This window comes from Suncus etruscus, chromosome 12, assembly GCF_024139225.1.
Source record: "Suncus etruscus isolate mSunEtr1 chromosome 12, mSunEtr1.pri.cur, whole genome shotgun sequence".
Taxonomy (NCBI): Eukaryota; Metazoa; Chordata; class Mammalia; order Eulipotyphla; family Soricidae; genus Suncus; species Suncus etruscus.
In genome coordinates this window covers 47,848,913-47,868,718 of record NC_064859.1, presented here as the reverse complement: position 1 = coordinate 47,868,718, position 19,806 = coordinate 47,848,913, and the positions used below count along the sequence as shown (strand labels likewise).

The following is a 19,806-nucleotide window of genomic DNA, read 5'->3' as shown; positions in this document are numbered from 1 at the left end:
ATATTGTTCCCCAAGCCATGAGTGATTTCTGACAGCATAGCCAGAAGTAACCCCTAAGCATTACCGGGTGAGGCTGAAAAACAAAAAAAAAATTACTATAATTATAATATTCTAAAATGTAACTATTCTATTTGTGGCCAAGAATGTTTTGTTGTTAATTAATAAGCAAACATAACTCTTAAAATAACACTAAATTTCTAGGGCCAACAAGCAATAAAACACATGTAAAGTAGATTTACAATTTTAAAAACTAGTAATATATCATTGTCAAAAGTGTAAATTAATACAAAGAGGTGGAAGAACAATACTGAATGAACTGCATGTGACATATTATATGTCTTAGGATAATGACTTATAATGTCCATACATAATCATAGAGCAGAATTAGAACTTTGTGCTCTATATTTATCTATGTATTTAAAATATGTGTTTAGAGGGAAATATACAACCTGGCATCTATTTACAAAAATGGTCCCTTATTATCCCCAAAATACCATAATGAAAGTACAAAGAAATCAGTGCTAGATCAATACTAAGTGGGTGGGATGCTTGCCTTTCGCACAGTTGATTCAGGTTTGATTCCTGGCATTCCACATGGAATGCTCTGAAAGGAGTAATTCTCTGAGTGTGAGTCAGGAGTAAGTACTAAGAAACACTGAGTATGACCATCTAAAACAAAAAAACAATAAAACCTTCCTCCCAAACACAAAGCAATCTATAAGAACTAACAATTTAAATATAGAACTGTATAATCCACATTGAGTAAAATAAAATTAGTTAATTGGAAGATGATTTTGTGGTAAAAAAAAAACTAATAATTCACCTGAATTATATTGCTATCTGATGAAGAATATATGTCCTATTGGCTAGATTATCTTTTTTATTTCTGGGAATTTTATCAAAAGATATAAAATAAAATAAAAAGGAAATGTTTTGAACATTCAGAACCTCAAAAATGGTATTAACTCAGAACAAATAACAAGACCCTCATGGTAGCCAGAGGAATGTTTGCCTGAATAAAGAGGTGAAACGCTTTAAAAAGGAACCTACAGGAGCCATTATGGTCTGAAGTATTGTAACTAGCTAAAGTCAGAGCCAATATAGAAAATAACATGGAGAATGCTGATATTACTAGGAGCAGTTCATTATATTCAGTTTTGAAATTCTTTTCATGGTATTCACTTAAAAGTTAATACAAAAGAACAGACATATTTTAATAAGTTATGTCGTAACTATTCAGGCTAGCTAGAATACTGTTTCAAGGTAGATTGTTATAGGAAAATTGACCATAAATTTAAACCAGAAGCAACCTAGTATTTTTTCCATTGGAAATGGTCATTTATAATTAAAATTTTATTTTAGCAGCTGATGAGTTCACATTGATAGGACAGAGTGATGGGAGAGAATTGGGCGCTGATGAAGAAAAAATGATATTTGTAATACCTTCTCAGTACTAGTATTGCAAATCTAAATGGAAAAAAGTAATAGAAAAAAAGTGTTTGCCAAGAGGAAAGCTAGGAGAGAGAGAGGATGAAGGAGAATTAATATTGGTAAAGGGATGGTGCTTGAACATCAAAATCATAAATGTGTAACTTTTTATTTCATAGTGATTCAGTAAACATTTTTTTTAAATTAGCCCCTCTAGGGGAGCCACAGATTATATTTGGGGAAATAAAATTGTGCTACAAGTTAGCTTTTCTGTTATGAATGGAAGGATAGAAACCCAGAGCTCAGGAACCTATTATCTGCCAAGAAAAACATTTCATTTTTTAAAAAATCCGTAAGGCTTTGAAGAGATATTTGATCTTAGAAACTGTGGTACATTTGAAATACCTTGAAATATCTGCTTGCTTTTTCAAGAGACTGTACTGATAATTTTTTGAAAGCTCTAGGAAGTCCAGGATAATAAATCACTCAAGCAAAAAAAGACAAGATACATTTGCAAAAGAGAATTTCTTCATGCAAAGTTCTCATTTCAATATTATAGTTCACTCACTCTTCACCAAGTGAAATAATATAGCAAAGCAGAATCCCTTCTTGTAAAGGCAAGGACACATGTAAACATAGGGTTGCAATTTGCCGCTTACCCATATGTCCATTCCAGCCATTATTTAAGCAGTCATGGACCTTTTCTACTTTAGGAATAATTTGAAATAATATGGGAAAGGAAATATTTCCCACCTTCAAAAGATTAAAAGATTGTCAATGGGGCTGGAGCGGTAGGACAACAGAAGGGCATTTACCTTGCATGCTGCTAATCCAGGACAGACCTGGGTTCAAACCCCGGCGCCCCATATGGCTCCCCAAGCCAGGAGAGATTTCTGAGCACATATCAGTAGTAACCCCTGAGGGTCACAGTGTGTGGCCCCCCCAAAACAAAACAAAACAAAAACTTGTCAAAATCAACTAGGTATACCTATTGTATATATTTCATCTATTGTTTAATCTATATGAATACTTATATATTTAAATTAATTTGCTTAAGTTCATTCTTTTTTACTACTAGTTTACAGATACAATTTGTCTAAACAATGCTTTGTTTCATAGCTGATGTTTAGGGATGAAGTGTCTAATTGTCTATTTCTATAGACAATTTTCTATAGAAATTGTCTAATTTCTATCTTTTTTTTTTTTTTTTTGAGGGGAGGGCAACATCCAGCAGTGCATGAGTTAGTTTTTTGTTCGTTTGTTTGTTTGTGTTTCGGGTCACACCCTGCAGCACTCAGGGGTTATTCCTGGCCCCATGCTCAGAAATCACTCCTGGCAGGCTTGGGGGACCATATGGGATGCCGGGATTTGAACCAATGACCTTCTGCATGAAAGGCAAACGCCCTACCTCCAAGCTATCTCTCCGGCCCCATAATTCTTATACAGATATCACTAAATATAAGCCAGGTTTTACAATAGATGTAGGCTTAAGAGAAATGCAAATTACTTTGGAGAAGATTTTAAGTCATGATAAAAATGGATGCATATATCAACTATAGTGTGTGAAGTGAACATGACTACCACTATTGTGTGCCCACTTTCTATACATTGCAATAAAGATCCATATTGCAGACCCTGACATGCAAATGTCCCAACTTCACTGTTTCATGATTAATCTCTGCAAATACCAAGCCTATGAAAAATTCTAGGTACATCAAATTTCAGACTGAATACTTGGAAGTCCCCTTGGATTTGGGGAGTAAAATCTCCTTCAACTCCAACCCTAACTACAGCCAAACCTGTATTCCCCAGTTAAATCCAGGTAAGCAATGGCCTACATTTACAGCTTCTCAACTAATCTCTGAAGAGAGAGAAGCCAAGTCATGCCGATGAAATTTAGAGGCTCAGTTTTTCAGATCCTGGAGTTCCGACAGCTGGTAGCTGCTTACACACAGCAGCTTGATGCCTCCTATTTCCACAATAATGTGAGCCCAGTAGGATCACAACAAATAAGAGGAGAAAGTGGCATGGAAACAACTAAGCTCAATGAGGAAAAATCAATACTACAAAATTAAAATTATACTGTGAATGATTTGTAATCTACTTTGGTCAAAATAAAAATTATTATTAAAAAAACTAGCAACAAAAGGCCTAGTAAATTTTCAATGACTTTAATGCCCCCATTGCAAGATATAGCAATTTGGCCAAATATTTTTTGAAATATTGCTAATCATTTATTTAGCCATTTTGTTGTTAAAAATCAATATAAAATAAATTATTTTGTGTCTGCTAAGGACACAGGTTTGGGGAATGGGTGGTGAATGGAATAATGATAGAAGGAAGGCTCTACTGGTGGTGAGACTGGTTTGGGAAGACTGAATGCCCACAACAACTATATTATGTACAACTTTGAAAACAACATATTTAAAGTAGAAAAAAAATATCTGCATTAAAAATATTAATATGAACATATAGTCACTGATATTGATAGCTAAGACATATTTTGGGGTAACTTCCTAATAATTGGCTTTTGTTCAAGGGCTATTCCAAATTGTTTATGGGATCTTGAAAACATTGTAAAACTTTAAGCAGAAGATCAATGAAGATGGAGAAGACAAGAGGCCTGTTACGTTTATTTGCAGGGTTTCCTAAAATAGTGACATGGAGGCAGTTGGCAAGAGACCAATCTGAAGGCATTTATTAGAAATCTCTGTATAATGGATGAAAATTTAGTTGGCAGAGGTCTTCGCAGAAAAACACTACAATCTGAATCAGGCTAAGAAAAAAATTACATCTTCACTGAAAATTAACTTTCTCAAGTAAACATATTTGTATCTTCATTTTTAATTCATTTAGGTGATTAGTAGCACTTCTTAGCCAGCCAGTCACTGATAAAATTTCTTAATTTGCATTTTTTCAATTAAAGATAAGTAAACCTTGGGAGTGCCCATGAAGGCTGAATTACAGTCAACAAATTTCCTAAATATGTTATAGAGCCTTTTTTAGTCTACTAAAGGCAGTATAGTTTTCACTTAATACGAAACAAGTCATTCTCATTAACCTTGGTATTGCAAAAACTAGGAATCTTGGAATATACTTGCCCTTGGAAGTATATAGAGGCACCTCTGTTCTTGTAGAGAATAATCATGTTTTATTATATTTATTACTTCATATATAATCTCTTTTCCAACATTCGGGACCTACTACTGGCTCAGAAGAATATTTAGGTTGATCTCATAAAATAGAACCACCATTAATATAAAATAGTAATCACCAGAAAGAATCTGCTATAATTTTAGATAAAAATATATAAATTTTATAATTTAATTTATAATTGAGCAATATGCATAAGTAGAAATACTGTTATTATGGGCAGGAGCAATAGCACAGTGGGTAGGGCAATTGCCTTGCCTTGCATGCAGCCAACCCAGGCTTGATCCTTAGAAACCCATATATAGTTCCCAATCCTGCAGGAAGTGATTCCAGGCCTGCAGGAAGTGATTCCAGAGTTCTGAGCCAGAAGTAACTCCTGAGCATAACTGGGTATGCCCCTGCCCACCCCCCCAAAAAAAAAGGAAAAAAGAAAAGAAAACTATCTTTATGTCACATTACTATTCCGATATATCATTAAATTTTGCCCTAAATGATAAATAAGCATCAGCTATATCTTTATCATCCAGGTTAATAACTTGCAGTAACTCTTTAAAGGCTATTATCATGATTGTTATTTTGTTTTATAGGTTATGTCTGGCGTGTATTTAGGGCCTACTTGTAGCGCAATTCATAGAATCATATGTGGTGAACTGGAGGACTTGAACCAGGGTTAGCTGGAAGCAATCATGCTATCTCTCTGATCATATTATTAGTAATATTTTGTAATCCTCTCTAGAAACAATTTTTAATTTCGCATCAAATTTTCTTATATCATTGTTTTGGTTTCTATTATATTTCTTCTATAATTTTTATTATTTCCATCCTTCTACAGTCTTATTTGTTGCTCTTTTGCTTTGTTATCTTAGATTTAGGATTATATTGTTTATTTATCACTTTTAATGCTTAATAGAAAAGTCTGTATTGCTATCAATTTACCTGTTAATATGGGCTTTATTTGTATCACAAAAGCTCTGATATTTTGTCTTTTCATTTTTATTTGGGATCAAAACAATTTTTTTTAATTTCTTTTGCTCTATTTTGGTGGCTGATGAGGCATATACAGTGCTGCAATTTGGGTCATTGCTGCTAATATTTTCTCTGAATTGTTGATTTAATTATTAGCTACACAAGAACTTATAAAATCAACATTTGTTATTTTTTTAAATAATATATTTTTGTGATTGATTTTTAACTTTCTACCATTTTGTGACCAAAAAGGATACTTGATATGATATCAGTTTTTGTGTGTTTATTGAAATCTATATGTATCCCAAGTTTTGGTCTTTGAAACTTTCCTAGGCATTTGAGATGAAGGTATGTTACATTCTTTAGGTATAGAAACTTAAATGCATACATTATATATGTGACCAATTTATTTAAGGCTTTTACTTTTTATCTGAGTTATCTACTGTTTTAAGTGCTGTTAGATTTCCCATTTTGTTGTTGTCCTTGTCTCACTATGTTTTCTAATAATTTTAGGTACAACTTATATTTTATATATATTATATATATACATACACACATGTTATAATATCTTGGTTGGTTTTCTCCAATTATTATAGTTTGTCTTTATCTGGGATATCCATTTTGAGCTAAGTCTATTTTATCATATAAGAAAATAAAGGTTTCTTCCCTGTATCTCTTCATTATTGGTTTTGAAATATCACTATAAATATAGATATGCTGTTGAACACTTAACACATTTTTTTGGTGAGTTCATATTGTTCACATTTACTTGTATATCATCTTAATTGCTGCCATTTTATCTTTCACTGGAAGTTTACTTTCTTTTCTAGTTTCTACATCAAATTTGTGTACATGACTAAGAGTGTTCAGTGATCAGATCACTTCTAGTAGGACTGGGGTACCATATAGGTTGCTAGAGATTCAACCTGTTTCAGCTGCATGTAACACAAAAGAATTCACAGTACTATCACTCCAGCCCTTAGATTCATATGTTATGGTTACTTTGAGGATTGTATCATTGTTTTTAAAATAGTCATTTTGTGTGTTGCTATTGACTTATCTTTCAATTAAACACATTATTGTCTTATTTCTTTTTAGGTCTAATTTTATATTCCTATTTATTATTGTCTTTCTTTTCATGATGAAACACCTCAATATTACATTTCAGGTGATGAGGCACTAATAATATTTTGACTACATGGAAAATATTTCTCCATAATATTTTTTTTATTTAGCAGTGTGAATCATTTCACTCTCTTCCTTTTTTTATAATATCTACTGAGAAATTTGATGAAAGATTTCTTTCTGTGACTTTAATATTTTATTTTTTATTTGAATTATGAATTTTTATTAGCAAAATTATTTTAGTATTTTCTTAATAGTCTGTTTCTTCCTTTTCTTCTCAATCTTCTTAGTTGTTATCCAAATATTTCCTCTTCTAATGGAGTGTAATTCTCCTAAACCTCTTCACTTATTCTGTTTTTTGGAATATCTGCATTTTAGTCATTATAATTTTAGTCATTATAATTTAGTCAATATAATTATAATTATAATATAATTTTTAGAATCCAACCTGTTTACTATGCTCTTTATAAGAGTTTTTATTTAGGGGCCAGAGAAAGTGAGGCACTTGCCTTGCACATACATGTTCAACCCCTGAGCTTCATTCCGAGTACTCTATATGTTCTCTTAAACCCTCCAAGAGTGATCCTTTTGTACAGAACTAGGTCTAAACCCTGAGCATCCACTGTGTGGACCCCAAACCACACACACACACACACACACACACATATACACGCACAGTTTTAGAGTTTTAATTTTATTGTGGCTTTCATATTTGTTATTCATGAAAAACATTTCCTTACATCTTCAGTCTCTGTGAATCATATGTACTCTGCATTCCTTATATTTTCATTGAATCCTATGTTAGTGCATTTTATTAATCTTATTGATTTTGTCCATAATAGTTATTATAAATCAAGACTGATTTCTGAAAATATTTTCTCTATTCTGCTACAGTATTATCATTTCATAGATTTTTTTTTTTACAGTAGGAGGTGCTATGCCCCAGTTTTCAAGTTCTGAAAAAGCAGCTTTGGGGGAGAGAGAGAGCAGCCTACTTCCAGTCTTCATCATGTGATCAGAGCACCAGGCTAGATAGAAAATTTTAGTTGTCTTGTCACAAGCGACCTATTTTCTAATCTGAGCACAAAGTTTTCAGTCTTTTTTTCTAAGCTTAGTCTCAGGTCTCTGTAGCTAATGGTGACTCGATTTCTTCAGTAAGCCAGTGGCTCTCTGCTCTGAAGGTAAAGTTCCCTCTGGATCACAGAGGGAACTCAGCATGCTTTATCATTCAGGCATATAAATGTCCCAAGTTTGTGTTTGATCACAAGACCTACTTCTGTGAAAATAACTAGTTATCCTCAATTTTCTAACTCTTCCACAATTTATAATGCTTCTTCAACATAATTCTTCCAATCTAAACAGCACAAGTGGTTGTACTGCTTACCTTAAAAACAATGCAAGTTAGTAGATTAACCAGTTGTCCTTTGACAAGACAATAAAATTATAGAAGAGGTTTAGTTGGTCTCTGGTTTTCTTTTGGGGATACTTTTTGGAGGTGATTTGTTTCTTAGATTCTTAAACTATGGGTTATACAACTGAGTATTGAGCATGCTCACAATTTTTTAAACAAAATTTATTGCTAGCAAATTCTGCATACCTATTTTATATATACAAGGTTACAAAGTGGAATATATTTAAGAATTCTAATATATTAAAATCCTGTTTCTGTATATCATGTTTAATTGGCATACCTCCACATATACATTATTACACATGATTGTCATGATCACATGATAGCCCTTACTATATTTCAAAACTTGAGCACATTGAAATCCCTAGAATTATCTCTTAATGTCTTCTATTTTTTTTTTATAAATAACATTATTTTTTGGTTTCTGTGCCACACATGGAATCAAACTTGGTTATTCCTATACAAGACAAGCACCATATTACTTCTCTAGTCCCATAAGTGGACTATATTCTTCTTTGGTTCTTTAACAAGAACTTCATATTAATCTGTCAGTAAAGTCTCTGTTTCCAAAAAGCCTAATCCAACTATTTTCTCACAAACTGAACATTAAATTAGCAAAAGTCAGATTTTGGACAGATCTAAGGATAAAACAAAAAATAATAATAAAATTACCTAAATAAGTAAATTGCCAGACTTATGACCTCTAAAATACAGTAGATATGAATCAGTGGAAAAGATACAAAAAGAGTATAGTGGGCATAAAAAATAAATTAGACAAATCATGTTAGTTAAGATACAAGACTTGTTGCAGAGCTGTGAAAGAAAGAATGATTGCTGTATATAACAGTTCCATTTTCAAATTTATTCCTTTAACGCCCTGACCAATCAGTAGATGCTTTTTTTCTAGTACTAGGTCATCTGAATATCCACTACATACCATCTGAGAGCTCAACCATGAAAGCTATTCTTTTATTCATTTAACTCTTTAAGAAGCATATTAATGACATTTCTCTATCATTTTCACAATTATCCCACAAAATTTATAATTATTTCTTAAACAGTGCAGAAAACAAGTGACGTTTTATGTAACCATATTAGATAATTCCTTATAATAACACAATTTTAAGACTTTATTACAGAAGTGAGAATTAAGACATGAGAAATAGATATTATAATGATTCATAAAATGTCTTTAGCATGCTCCATGGTTTCAAAACCTATAATTTTAATGAAATTATTTTTAAATTCAATAAGTGGATCCATAACTTTTTATAATTGATCACATTTTTCCTGCCTACTTTTAAACAATATTTTGAGCAGACACTATAAAACTTTGATTTCTTTAGGACACTGTTTTTCCAATTGTGGATATAAGGGTGCATTATCAACTTTATTGCACATTCACATAATTTCCAAGTTATCATTATGTGTTTTCTGGTGATAGAGGTGTAACCTTATTTAGATCAAAGAAATTAAAGTTTAAAATCTATTAACTTAAATATTGTTAGATATTTAAAATTCTTTCAGAGTTGCTACTTTCACAAAGTATACCACCACCTGACACAATAAGTCTCTGCATATTTTTCATTTGTCCCAAAAAAAGAGTTTTATGAGTGTTACACTAAACCCTTCTTTTCTATGCAGTCTAAGTTCTTGGCAACATAGTTCTTTCAGTAAGCTAGGTGGAAATTCCAGCATACTGTGTTAAATCCTGTTCTGTTGTTGGTCATACAGTTAGTTGGCCCAATAATGTCTATATCTAGAATATGCTCTTTCTCACTTTCTCCTTAACCTCTCTTACCACCCTTTCTCCAGGAACCATTGTAAGGATCCTGTTAAATTTTCAACTTTACTCAACATAGTCCAATGTCTTGCCTTCTCAGCTTCAAAACCAAAAAATGATTAAAATCACTTTCAAAGTCATAATTATATTTGTCCTAATTTATACATTGCTCATTTTACTCCTAAATACTGGCCTCTCTTGTGTACTGTTCATAAGTCTAGTTCATGTTCAGACATTTAATATTTTGTGCTTATTAGTTCCTTGACACTAGTAATACATAAAAGATACGTATAAGTTCCCTTATATATGCCATATCTTTAATCATATAGCCTTTTGTGAAAATTTATCTTTTAATTGCAAATATGTTTCTACAACTTCCTAATTTTGGTATACTAAGTAACACAGAGAACAATTCCTAGTCCAGTACCAAACTTCCTAATGCCTTTTCATTATTTCATGGGAAAAATATTTAGGGGAATTATATTGGCAAGAATATAATACTTCAGGATGTATTAATAAATGTTTATTACATTGTAACACAAATATTATTATCTTTCCTATACTCTGTCCTTGCCTGCAGAAATTCAGACTATTGTGATAAAAGTTTATAATTCTTTAAGAACCTGATATAACAAATATACTCTACTAATTATAGTGCTCATATAATAATAATCTTTGAATTATGTGATATGTAATGCCATTTCATCAGGCTAATGATATATAGAAGTTAACAATTTTGTGTGCACTTGAGTTTACAAAATTCATAACTTGTAGAAATGAACTTGATTCTATTTTGACATGAAATTTTTCCTTGACCAAAAAAATCCACCATATTGGCCAGAAATATGATGTAGGGGAGAAAGCACGTTTCTTGCACATAGCTGACCAGGCTTCAATACCCAGGTCCTCTTAGAACCACTAAGTTTGGCCTAAATCTCTTCCCCTCCTCCAGAAAAAAAAAAAAACCCAAAACTAGAGCTAAGTATAATTTAAGTTGTGTTTAAATTGCCAACTGTGAGTCATGTGATAATTCTCTTAAGCACAAAAAGACAATTTCTCTAATTTTGCGATATTGATCCACATAAGATATGAATTATTTGAGTAGCAGTTACATCTTTTCATTATCCATTTTACTTTCAGAATCTCGGTTACAATTTATTTTTTCTTGGGTACCTTGATTCAAGATACTGCAGCAAATTTAAGCATTATTAGCAATGAAGTATGGTTGAAATGGTCTAGAAATCCTATTTATCTTTTTGCGGTAAATTATTAAAATTACTCTCAAAAAACATACTTCTTAAAAATAAAAAAGTAAATCATATGAATAGACAGCTCTTCCAGGTGCATTTCTTGCCGCTTTTTTCAAAGGTTGTGCAGAAAGCCTTTTTTTCCTATAGCTTCATTTAAATATTTTCTACAAAGAAAAGTAACACATTAGATGTACATATTCCTTAGTGTCTACTCAATTAAATTTTCTCTTAAATTAGCCCAACATATGACTTTTCTAGATTCAATGAACACGTCAACCAATTACAATGTTCAACATGTTTTTCGTGTAAAAAAGTTTTTATCAAAAAGTTTTTCCTCAAAAGTGTTATTATTCTGTAGATGAAATTTAGAAACGTAATTTGCCAAACAAGACAATGTAGAAACTCAAAAAAATTGGCTCCTAGACATACATAATCAATGGCATAATGTACTGAAATTTTAATTTTTTTTTCAGATAAATAAATAAAGGCCATTAGAAGTGGTTTCCAGTAAAGCCTGAAAACTTCCCTTGCAGGGGTGTCTGCCTGCAGTGATATTTTTTTTCCCTTTGGTCTAACAAAAGATCATATGTATAGTCTGTTCCCTTGCAAAAGAGACAGCTATATGAGCAGGTTTCACAATAATAGATTAGAGTACCAGATATACACAGAAGATAGAAATGTAGAAATATATTTCGCCAAAGAATAAGAACAGTAATTTATTTGAAAACCTTAAATATATTAAATTGGAGAATTTAATCTGAAAATAAAAAGATTTTAAGAACTTCCCAGGAAATGACAAGTTTTAACAAGTGAACAAAAATTAACATTAAAGTATTGAAGAGAGGATGATACAGTATCTTCTCCATAATAAAAATTATCCTTAATGTAAGATAAAAACCACCAAATTTGGGGCTGGAGCTATAGCACAGCTGTAGGGCATTTGCCTCGTATGTGGGTGATCCAGTTCGGACCTGGTTCAATCCCTGGTGTTCCATATGATCCCCCTAGCCAGTAGTGATTTCTGAACCAGGAGTAACTCCTGAGCTGAATCACCGCATTACCGGGTGTGGCCCAAAAACCAAACCAAACCAAAACAAAACTAAATTGTAACATACACTATCTTCACATTCCTATGAGTATAATATTAAAAAAAAAGCTTAATGACCTCATCACTTCTTTACCTGATATTTAAAATAAAATAAAGGGTGTGGTCAGAGTGATAGCACAAGGGTAGGATATTTGTCTTGCCCATGGCTGACCCAGAACGGGTTCAATCCCCAGCATCCCGTATAGTCCTCCATGCCTGCCAGGAGTAATTTTTGTGCTCAGAGCCAGGACTTTTACCTTATGGGATCTGGTCCCTGAACACAATTTGAGTAAATACCAATACCATTCACAATTTACAGCTAATGAATGGAGCAAAAAATTCAAGCAATTTATCCAGATTAAGGCAACTGTTGGAAATTAGCGTTCATTTACTGTATCCACTGACATTCCAGACTAAAATTGTCCCTTTTTCTCTGAAAACTGCAAAGTATAAAGCAAATATTAAAGGATGGATGGAGGCTGTTGTTGAGTAATTACTTTATTTAAAATACCTATTTACTGAGATGAAATACTAGCAATCAACATAAAATCTTAAGAGTATATGGGAAGACCCTACCACTGCCCTGGCATAAACTTACTTCAAAGAGGGTCCTTATAATACCCAGAAGACTTAGCAAGAGCAACAACCTGCTTTCAGGGCAGGGCTCTCCACATTGCCCTCTAAGGGTGAGGTGAAACTATAGGACACTCCACATCATCCTGACTTCAATGTAGGATATGCACAGAAACCAGGATCTCTAACTACAAAAACCTGACACCAACAACAGTGATTGTGCGAAAAAATTTTACTGGGGCCACTCGGGAGGACAACCTAATATGCCTGAAGCTCAGAGTTGGTTTTATGCCAGAAAACTTCAGGGGTAATGTCTCCTTGTACTTAGGCTAAGTTTTTTTCCTATCTATTTCCCTCATATTTTGCTGGGCCTATGCATACAACAACAATTGCCACTCTCACACATTTTTTTTACTGTTTTTCTTTAACTTTTATCCTTAAAAAATGTGCTTACTAAAACTTCTGCTATTGCTTTAATGAGTTCATAGGTGATACAATAGTTTTCACAAACATACTTGCTACTAAACTTTGTCTTCTTTCCTTTCTCTTCCATTTTTTTAGTTTTTTTTTCTGTTTTCTATTTTTCTAATAACTTTACTTTTGGTCATCTTGAAACAAATGTATTATGACCAGTTATGTCAACTATGTGATACATTTTCTTTAAATAAATTTATTTAAAAAAAGAATATATGCTTTATCCTAAATGTAGCAGACAATAAAGATAGAAGTCACCTATGTCCTATATTCACCATTCTGCTCTAGAAAGAGCACTGTAATTAATTTCACTGTATATAGTTGAATATTAATATAATTAAAATACATGAATGACTTTATAAGAGTTGATTAAAATGGACATTTTAAGTTAGCCTACATCAGGAAAAAATCAGCAATTTACATATATGGAGATGATTTTAATATAACATTGATACAGAAAATGAAACCAAGTCATTGTAGCCTTATCTTAAATTTCTTATTAATTCTAGTATGAGTATTTCAATTCTTTGAAGTAAAATCTATATTAAGCCCCTAACTTAAAAACAAAATCTAGAACTAGAGTGGATGGCCACCCTGCGTTTAATTCCTGGCACCACATATGGTTCCCCTCGGGGCTAACTAGGAGTCAGCTCTGAGTAATGTTGGGTGAGACCTCCAAATGTAAAACCTATTTAAAAGAATGGAGTAAGTTAGAAAAGAATATTTTTGACTACAAAAATTTGATAAACAATATAGTGAACTCTTGGAATTAATGTTCAGTTCATTTACCTTGGCAAAAAATGAAAGAATAAAATTTGTGCAATGAAAATAGTTTCATGATGAATGGATAGCAGCTACATATATTAAAGTATATGATTCATGTTTAGATAAGCAGAAGATACATATTTCCTTTATTGTAATTATCTTAGACAATTTAATAGATATAATTAATTTTATTAATTATAAAAATATAATAGCAGGAAAATAGGGAAAATCATCGAATAGTTTCAGAAGACTTTCAGTCTATGTTAGATCTTCCGAAATTTACTAGAATATTTGAAGTTCAGTGTTTATGGGTGTATATACATATATATACACATATATATTTTTTTAAAGCCATTTCTGGTGGTGCTGGGAGAGTCATAAACATCATGTTCCTTACCCAATTGTATTATCTCTGTCTCCTGTAGTATTTTTAATGTGGATATTGGCATCTCATATACTGGATTGTAGAGTGTAGTTTAATGCTCAGTATAGAGCTAAAGACTTGTTAATGCCTGAATATATTTTTAGCTTCTAGAACAATTTTCCAATAATTATTGTATATTATAATCTCACTAATGTGTATAAAAATAATAATTTACAAGTTACAATTGGCCTACTTTTTAAGTGGTATTCCAATTTAGAAAGCACAACTTCAGAGATTTAGAATGTTGTTCAATGCCATCCCAATTTAAAATTCAGTTTCTAAATGAACACTTAAGAGACTTACTTTGGATACAGTATTAATGTCTACCATAATGGACCACAGTATTGTATTTTCTGACTGAGTTTTCAGATATGACATTAAAAGTCTAAAACTGATACTGTTTTTTGATTTTTATTCTTGTAAAACGCTTGAAATTTTGCAGAAAGTTTTGACTGGTATACAGTATAATACCTGGGTAATACTTATCTAGGATAGAAATGAAGGCATCAATGGCACAATTATATGTCATTGGTTAAAAAAATTAAAAGATTTTCTGCATGCCAAAACCAAATTATCCAATGGAAAGTACTGAATATCTTTCAAGAATGACTATGTTGCTAATTTCTGCAAAAAATGAATATTGAGATTGAGTAGTATACTCTGTCATTTCTAATTCCCAAATAATCACAGCATATTTCAATAATTCATAACGTCAAATTTAATTAAATTCAGAACTGACTCACATTGCTATTCTTGATATACCTTTGTGAAGAACAGGGATATTTTATGTCTAAGGATAATTTCTTTCTAACATTTTCTTATATCTCTGAAGATGTAACTTTTTACATGGACTGATAAGTATAAAACATGTTGTTCATGAAGAAAAATTATATTCGTATGATGAATACATAAAACCGTCATTGACAATACAGTAACTCACAAGACACCTCACCAAAGATGTTACTTTGGAAATATTTTTAAACATTTTAACTCAGACTTCTTGGTCAGGCCCTACACTGACTTAAGAGCTTCATTTATTAGGTCTTATTAGAGACGTATGATGCATAAAGTTATCCTAATTAAAAAGGAGCCCAAAAGCTGCATCAAAGACTACCAAGCAGAGACAAATAATGCTCTGAACTAGTGCTTCTATATTCTACATCGGATAATTTAGAAACTATAAACAAGCTTTAAATAAAACCTAAATCTTAAAAAAGTTCATCTACTTCTTACATTAAAACAATGACAATGAACAAATAAATTTTTTGAAGTTTATAGCTTCATGCCATTCCTTCAAATAGATTTAACAGTATTATTTCATGATATTTCATAGAAAGCATGTTTAATACACCATTCTTAAATTTTCTTATTCAAAGTTGACCAGTTTCCTGAAGGCACTTACAACCTACTTTCCCTACTTTCCCAAATTTGTTACTTTTAATATTTTAATTCTTTTCCCCCTTGAAACTATGATGTTAAATTGAATCACTTGTTTATGCTAAAAATAAAGTAGGTAGGAAAGATTACAGAAAGATTTCATCAGCAACCTACCTTTGAAAGTCTATCTTTTATTTCGATCAGTCCTATGATACCAGCAAGCAAGTTTCTATTCTCTCTTCTGGGCAGCCCCTACCTACTTTGCTATGAAGGATAAACAAGATATTGCCTATATCACTCTGAATTTATTTCCTACTGTGGAAATTGCAATATCCTACATCTAATGCCCCACCAAGTCTTAAGACCTAATTGCAAATTTTAAATGTTTCTCCCATAGTAGAATTCTAATCCAACCAATCTGTCTGATAACAGACCCCCCCATTCTTTTTTTTCTTTTTTCTTTTTTTTTTTTTTTTTGAGGAAAAGTGATGCCTGAAATCTTTCTTTTACTAATTACATTGTTTTACCCATATTCTGGCTGTAAAAACTTGTAGCAACATTCTACTCAAGAGATACGATGCTCCCTCCTCCACAAATTTTTTAAAGACAATTGGGGTGCTAAAGTTAATATAATAAATTTTCTTCTTTTTTTTTTTTTAAAAATAAAAACCATTCACCAGTGCAACATTCCCATTGCCAATGTCCCAAATGTCCCTCCTCCACACCTCACTCTGGCCTGTGCTCTATACAGGCTTTCTACTTCACTCATTCATTCACATTTTGTTATTATGGTTCTCAGTGTAATTATTTCTCTAACTGAACTAATCACATTTTGTGGTGAGCTTCATGTCATGAGCTGGACCTTCCAGTCCTCCTATTTTTTTGTCTCTGAGAATTATTGCAAAAATGTCTTTTATTTTTCTTAAAACCCATAAATGAGTGAGACTATTCTGCATCTATCTCTCTCCCTCTGACTTATTTCACTCAGCATAATAGATTCCATATACAGCCATATATAGGAAAATTTCATGACTTCATCTCTCCTGAATTTTTTTATTTATCTGATTTATCTGTGTATGTTTCCATGCTAATTCTACATATGCATTAATAGCATAGTAACTGTTACAAATTAAATGTAGTTCTATTATAAACCAGACATGCTTTTCTATAAATAATTATAAATAAATAGAAATTCCTATTTCTATTCACTAGGAAGTTGGTGGAATGGCTGCCATATTTGTCCCAATTTATACAACTGATAACCACTCTATTCACAGTTTTGCTGAGAAAATGTAATTTTACTATATCATCCTTTAGTAAGCTTATAAAAATTTTGTTCTGCAAATGTTTTTACTACCTAAAATTTAGGACCAAACTGGTTCAATTATTCAAGTCCTTACTCTTAACACTGACTGTGATAATATAATTTCATCATTCTTACACAAACTTAGAACTTGGATAAATGAAAATTCCTAAGCTAATATATGTGAAATTGTAATTTTTAGGTCATAATAAAATAAGATATTTTTTCTGACTTTTCTAAACCAGGCCATGCATGATAGGTGACAGTGCAGATCTATTTGTGGCACTCTATTCAGTCTCTGAGAAAACCCAGAGCAATTTTGTGGCTGATACGTGGCTATCCAAAATAGTGCCTTCGAAGTGAAGCAAAGCACACTGCAAATCATCTATGAATCAATAGCAACAGAGGCTTTCAAACATACACGTTCTTTGTCAAGTGTGAGTAAATCATATCCAAATCAATAACCTCTCTCACATATTAGCAAGAAAAGACTCCCATCACAGTTTTACAAATAGATAAACATTTCAGCATTGGCTTTTTGAGTGCAATGATTCTGAAACAATTCTTGAGTAGCACATACAGAAGCTTCCATTTTCTTGGAAAAGTCCTATTATTTTAGCATTTGGACATGTTCCATTATGACTTCATGTTACTATGCCTGGCATTGATCCCTCCAAGAAAATAATCCCTTAGAATATTAAAGTTTTGCAGACTGAAATTTCCCTCTAATCCTAATTTCTTCTTTATTGTTGTGAATGTGAGTGATGATGTGTGTACCCGGCAATATCTCAGTAAACTCTACAATTCTCAAAATGTATTGGGTTAAACAGGCACATATTATAAATCCAGTATGTAATTATGGGGCTTATGAAATCTCTGACCATAGGCAATGACTTTTGAGTGAACAAGCAAGATAACCCTATGTTACCATTCTGTAGTCTTGTTAACCAGAAACACTTCTCCTGACCTCCTTATATAGAGAATTTAAAACTACTCTATTTAAAGTTCACTGAAGGCCTTCTTGTTAAACTTTTACCCTATATAATAAAGCCCATCAACCTAGGTCTATATCTTTGTCCACTGATATTCTCACTTTGTTACCTGGCAATGATATACCTAGGTTCTTAAAACTACTTTGCAGGAGCCAGCATTTACATATTTTCCCTTAGCACATGGCTCAGTATTCACCAAATAATCTTAACAATTCTATGCCCAATCTCATAAGAATGTTTCTGCAAAATAATTTTGAATTTTACAGATTAAATGAGGCCTAAGCCACCCATTATCATAATAGATAGGTTACTTTTTAATTTGAAATAATCATAACATGATCAGGTGAAATAAAAAGTGGTTTTTCTAACAAAAACTATCATGATCTGCAGTTTTATTTATATATTAATCCATATCTCACTTTCAAGTGTTGGGAATAAAAAAGTTATCAACCACTGCCCATTTAAAGACAATGAGATTCACTCTCTGATATCATTAAACACGTGACAATAAATCAAACATAACTATGGCAGATTCTTAAAACCTGTTGGACCAAAAATTTTCCCCACAAGCAATTTCTCTTCAAAAATATGAAGTAATAGATTTTAGAGAAAGATAATTTTAGGAAATATTCTTTGATTCATCTCTCATTTTAAATGAAAAAAAAAACAAAGGCTCAAGAATAAGTAATTACTTTGCATTACTTCAATTACTCAAGGCACTAACACTATGACCCCAATTAATGTAGCTTCAATTATAATTCATTGCTTATTTATAGCACTATATATGTATGTATTTTAATTACAATATTTAATACATACAAAATGAATTAAATAACAATTGACACCACTGTACATGAAACATGCACATGAGCATAAAGAAATGCATGCATAGTGCATTCCATGATAGACTCTCTGAGTTGGTACAAGAGCACAACACAACCATTCTTAACTCACAAAAATTTCAGGATGATATTTTTCTGATGATTATTTTGTAAAATATAAGCATTTCTTACCTGGCAGCTGTATGAGGGAGTGATAAAAAACATTAAAAACTTGAGCTATGGTTAGACATCGGAATTTTTTCTAAAACTCAAAGATTGTGTCTTCCTGAGTTTCAGTGGTCTAGAACTTTTAATGAAAAGGCAGCCCAGAGATAAATCATTCAATATATTAAGACTTTGGAATTGCTACCCGCATTGCACTAAGTTGACTGTGGGGGATTATCACCCAAATCTTTCCAGTAGCTTCTTTTAACTCTATTTTATCTTTTTTTAACCATAGAAAGTCATTTTTGTACTAGAAATTAGAAGTGGGAAATAAATTTGCCACATTAGCCACCATTTTTATTAAGAAAAAACAGGGAGGAGATGCAATATCTGTGTTTTGAGCTGTAAAAGTGAATTCTCTTGAGTGTGGAGAGAAGAACCTAAACTTAACAGAAAAGTAATTATTGAGATAACTCTTTAAAAACCAACTGACTCAAATATTCATCCAGCACTAATTAGAGATAAATATTTCAAAAACATATTGTTACCTTCCTAGTTCATAAGTTCCATGAATCCATACCAAGAATCTTTTAGTCCCATCACCTGAAAATATGTCAACTGTTCTGTAAAAACACCCACCCTGATGCTTTAACATCTGTTAAAGAATCAACCACCTCCATGAACTTCCTCTGCCCTTTTATATAAAAGC

At 32.0% G+C, this 19,806-nt stretch overlaps 1 protein-coding gene across 3 annotated transcripts in view; it reads right to left on the bottom strand.

Annotated features, from left to right (window-relative positions):
* The window catches only part of CTNNA2 (catenin alpha 2), a 1,246,345-nt gene that overhangs the window by 7,263 nt on the left and 1,219,276 nt on the right, over window positions 1-19,806 (bottom strand). The window lies entirely within an intron of this gene.